The sequence below is a fragment of the Triticum aestivum genome, chromosome 3B (genome assembly GCF_018294505.1).
Source record: "Triticum aestivum cultivar Chinese Spring chromosome 3B, IWGSC CS RefSeq v2.1, whole genome shotgun sequence".
Lineage (NCBI taxonomy): Eukaryota > Viridiplantae > Streptophyta > Magnoliopsida > Poales > Poaceae > Triticum > Triticum aestivum.
This window is the reverse complement of record NC_057801.1, coordinates 711,920,557-711,925,777: the sequence shown is the minus strand read 5'-3', so window position 1 is coordinate 711,925,777 and position 5,221 is coordinate 711,920,557.

Genomic DNA, 5,221 nt, shown 5'->3' with positions numbered 1-5,221 from the left:
ACAGCCCCGGAACCTAAGCAATGGAGATAGCAGCCTCGCGAAGATAGGAGTTAACCTGGTCAGCTGTTCCTGTGGGAATTGGAGTCCCATAGACACTGATGATCCACAAACCGCTTCCGCCATCAACCACTAGAAACCATTTGTTGTACTCACAGGCCAGAACGGTCTTGTACTGCATATTTTGTATGTTGCTTGGAATTTCTGTATCAAGTTGGAGCCTCATCAGCTAACAGTAATCCTGGGGCTGATGAGCACGACGGTCTTTTCTGGAAATTTATTTCCCCGGAAAAACCGGTCGCGACAGCAGATTTATATGTCCACGGCGATGGCCTCCATTGTGGGGCCGGGTGGTGACTACCTGCCGGACCGGGCAGTGAGCGATGTGGACGACCCCGACTTGTGGGCGGCTGCCCTAGAGGATGACGTAGCAGGCGGCGGCGACGGAGCAGGCGGCTCCGAGGAGGGCGGCGGCGTGGAGACCTGGCCTGACGACGACGAAGAAGAAGACGAGTCGCGCCCCTCCTGGAGCACTGCCAACACCGGCGCCGGCCCCTCTACCGAGCCGCCCGCCCGAGGCGGCAAGTGCAAGCGGAAGCAAGGCGCCGCCCTGTTTGGCAGCGCGCCAAAGAAACCTAAGAACTCGGCCGCGGTGACCAGGCGGAAAGAGGCCGCGGCCAAGGTGGCCAAGGTCCAGAGGCAGCCGAAGGTGCCGCCCATGGTGTCAGCGTAAGTACCCTTCTTATGCTTCCCTCTCTTTTCTGATCTGTCCTAAAAACTCTTTTGTCTTGCCTCCTTATATCAGGGCCGCGCTCACCCTCGAGAAGTCGGCCACCGCCTCGGTCATCAGGTCGGCGGAGACCTCCACCACCAGCCGGCGAATCGACCCGGCCGCCAACCTCCGGGAGGCGCTGGAGCGGAACGCGCGAGAGGCGCGAGAGGAACAGGAGGCGGACCGCCTAGCGAAGGCGGAGACGGACAAGGCTGCAGCATCTGCAGTGAGGAAGCTGGTGCATGCAGAGGCCAACACCATGGAGAAGGAGCGGCTTGCAGAGGCCGCACTCCGCCAGGAGCCGCTGCTCATGACTCCTCTGAACACTGCGCCACCTGCACCGGAGTTTGTGGCGATGACTGGGGGATCCGGCGACGAGCCACCGGTCATGGAGAGGGAGGGCGGCGACGTGGCCATGCCGGACGTCATCGCGCCGCCACCACCACCGACTGGCAGAACGCAGGCCGAACAGCCGGCCGCTCCGCCGGTGCCACCAACCGGGAATGTGGTGGTGACGGACCTGACTCCCGAGGTCCGCACACCCGCGCGCCGCCGTCTTGCGAAGGCGGCCTCGGCACCGCGGCCGCTGGAGGCTAGTGCCACAAGTTCATCGGTCCCTGACACCGAGGCGACCAGCACCGTGCCCGCCGGCTGGATACGCGGGGGTGGGATGGGCGCCCTAAACCAAGCGTCCCTCGACGTCCAGGCCATGCTCCGGGTCGAAGCCGAAGCCCTCAAGCGATGCAACGAGGCGTTCCTGGATTCGCGGGCAGCCATCCGCGTAAGTTTGCTACTTCTTTTTATTTTGATCTTCTTGCTTCCTTTGTGGGGGCGCGCCAACGCACCCACTGGGTGTAGTCCCCAAGTTTCGGGTCGGCTGCTGAGCAGGCGGTCCGGAACTTTAACTTGCCGGTGTCAAATGCTAATTTTGTTTGATATCCCTTTTGCAGGACTACCATAATCTTCGCGCGGTCACCTTCAACTCCACGGTCCGGGAGCTGGAGAAATAGACCGCCAACTTGTCCGAGAGCCGGAGTAAGTTCCGACTTCCTTTCTTCGCGGGAGCGCGCTGGCACACCCGCGGGCTGTAGTCCCCGAGGTTCGGGCCGACTGCCGAGCAGTCGGGCCGAATCTCCGCGGCAACCGCATCCCGTCTTTGTTGTTTGAATGACACTCTTTTTTCTTCCCTTTTTACAGAGGCCAACGCCGCCCTGCAACAGCGGCTGGGTGAAGCCAACACCGCCCTGCGCGGCAAGGAGGCAGAGTGTAACAAGCTGGGCGAGGAGCGTGACCGGCTGGTCACTCAGCTTGCGGAGCAGGCGAAGGCTCTCAAGACGGCCCAGCAGGAGGCGAAGGCGAAGGAGACTGACCTCCTCGCTGATTTCAAGGTCGAGCGCTCCGCTTGGGCCGACAAGGAGGCGCATATGACTGCCTGCTTCAGCAGTATCGAAGATTTGGTTGATGGTGAGCTTCGCTTTCTTTCCTTTCTTGCTTTGAGTTGTCGGCTCTTATCTAGGCCGACTGCTAGTTTCTGACCTTTGGCTTTTCTTGCCTTCGTTCCAAGCAGACTTCTTCCCCGGCCACTCCATCGCCGCGAACCAGATCATCGAGTCCCAGCACCAGGAGCGGAGGGCGGAAGGCATGTAGATTGCCGCTGACGCCCCCGGACCCTCAACGAGTAGCTCATCAGCATCCAGGCCTGTCTTCGGCCTGCCCATCAGACGCTGCGCTGCCTTCAGCGTGTCGGGGCCCAGGCGATCTCTGCCCTCTGGCCAGGTTTGCATGCTCCACGCACCCCCAGTCGGACTGCCTACTAGCTGGAGGTGGCGGCCGATCGCCTGGCGGCCTGGAAAGGCTCTGCAGCCCGGGCAGGAGCGCACCAAGCCCTTGAGTTCATCAAGGCGTGGTACCCTAGGCTAGATCTAGCCTAGTTGACCATGTTTCGGCTGGAGGCGCAGGAAGAGCTGGTGGCGGTGGAAGCCAAACTTATCAGCAGGGCGGCGGCGATCACCGACTACACCAACACCAGCGTGTTCATCCCAGAGGTGGTCGAAGAAGGCGCCGAGGCGCCGCCGGAGTGGCTCGGGCTGAACCCGGAGGACAGCGAGGATTCGTCTGAAGTAATCGACGCTAGCGATGAAGGGGAGGAGGAGGAGGAGGAAAGTGAGGATGACGTGTTGGAGGCTGGAGCTGATGGTCAGCCTCAACCTGCCCCAAGGCGCCAACCGCTGCTGGAGGCGGCCAGGCGGAGACCGACTAGCCGCCCGCTCCACCTACGGACGCCACCGACTCTGTCGTCCAGCCGTCCGCCGCCCCAATTGGTGTCGCTGACTCCATCGTCTAGCCGAAGCCTTCTGCTGCACCAACCGGCACCGCCGACTCCACCGTCCATCTGGAGCCTTCTACTGCCCCTTAGGATGTTGTCTTTTTCTTTTTCTGCTTGCTAGCCTGGACACTTGGTTAAATTCACACAATTCCACCCTCGGGGTGTATATCAAACTTTGTTGAATGCTGGCCGACAGGCCTTTATCTATGTAAATATTTTATCGCAATTCATGCTTTGCTTTGCCGGCTTCTAACTCTTCTTGCTTTAAGCTCCTTGCCTTTTCCTTTGCCGCCCTTCCTTGGCTATTCTCTTGCTAGCCGAGCAGCCGCTCTACAGACTGCGGCTGGATTGAGTACTTAGCCTTTAAGGGAGAGCAAGTACTTAGCTGTTCGGAGTGTTGGCAAGGCAAGCAGAAGCCGGCTGGCCGACTGCTCAGCAGCCGGTCGAACAGGCACGATGCTGGCCTCGACTATATGCGCTCTTTCCTTAACCATTTTTCATGTGGGCACTGTTTTGCAACCCTTGCCCGCCGTTCAGTCCCTCTGCGAGCTGCGACTTCTGATAAGGGAAGTTTTTGGTGCCAACGCACTACTTGTCTGGCTGCAGGAGGAGGCATATAGCAGAAGGCGGCGAGCCTCCGGGCCGACTGGTCGAACCCGGCGCTAGGCGAAAATAATAAAACAATGCATACTCATAGGCATAACACTTATCATATAGATAAAAGAGGGTAGTCCCTGAGTTCTTCTCGGGGGACCCGGAGTCTTTGTACATAATACAAAAGGTAGCGTGATACATACTGCTCTCAACTGTAAAATCTTCGGAGGAGGTTTGCGTTCCATGGCCTCTCCGTCTCCTTGCCTAGATCAGGAGTTCCGCCGTTGCAAGCCTCCAGAGCCACCAAAAACCAATCGGGACCCTGTTCCGGCACCATGCCGGAGGGGGATCCCATCACCGGAGGCCATCTTCATCATCTCGGTGCTATCCATGACGAGGAGGGAGTAGTTCACCCTCGGGGCTGAGGGTATGTACCAGTAGCTATGTGTTTGATCTCTCTCTCTCTCTCGTGTTCTCTCTCGTGTTCCTCTGTGACACGATCTTGATGTATCCCGAGCTTTGCTATTGTAGTTGGATCTTATGATGTTTCTCCCCCTCTACTCTCTTGTGATGAATTGAGTTTCCCCTTTGAAGTTATCTTATCGGGTTGAGTCTTTTATGAGAACACTTGATGTATGTCTTGCCGTGATTATCTGTGGTGACAATGGGATATCATGTGCCACTTGATGTATGTTTTGGTGATCAACTTGCGGGTTTCGTGACTGGGAACCTATGCACAGGGGTTGGCACACGTTCTTGACTCTCCGGTAGTAGCTTTGGGGCACTCTTTGAAGTACTTTTATGTTGGTTGGATGAATCTGAGATTGTGTGATGCATATCGTATAATCATGCCCACGGATACTTGAGGTGACAATGGAGTATCTAGGTGACATTAGGGTTTTGGTTGATTTGTGTCTTAAGGTGTTATTCTAGTATGAACTCTATGATGGATTGAGCGGAAAGAATAGCTTTATGTTATTTTACTACGAACTCTTGAATAGATAGAACATAAAGGATAACTTTGAGGTGGTTTCGTACCCTACCATAATCTCTACGTTTGTTCTCCGCTATTAGTGGATTTGGAGTGACTCTTTGTTGCATGTTGAGGGCTTGTCATATGTTCTATCTATGTTATTATTGTTGAGAGAACTTGCACTAGTGAAAGTATGAACCCTAGGCCTTGTTTCTTATCATTGCAATACCGTTTACGCTCATTTTTATCGCTCGTTACCTTGCTGTTTTTATTATTTCAGATTACAAAAACCTTTATCTTCTATTTTGCACTCGTATCACCATCTCTTCGCCGAACTAGTGCACCTATACAATTTGCCATTGTATTGGGTGTGTTGGGGACACAAGAGACTCTTTGTTATTTGGTTGCAGGGTTGTTTGAGAGAGACCATCTTCATCCTACGCCTCCTACGGATTGATAAACCTTAGGTCATCCACTTGAGGCAAATTTGCTATTGTCCTACAAACATGTGCACTTGCAGGCCCAACAACGTCTACAAGAAGAAGGTTGTGTAGTAGAC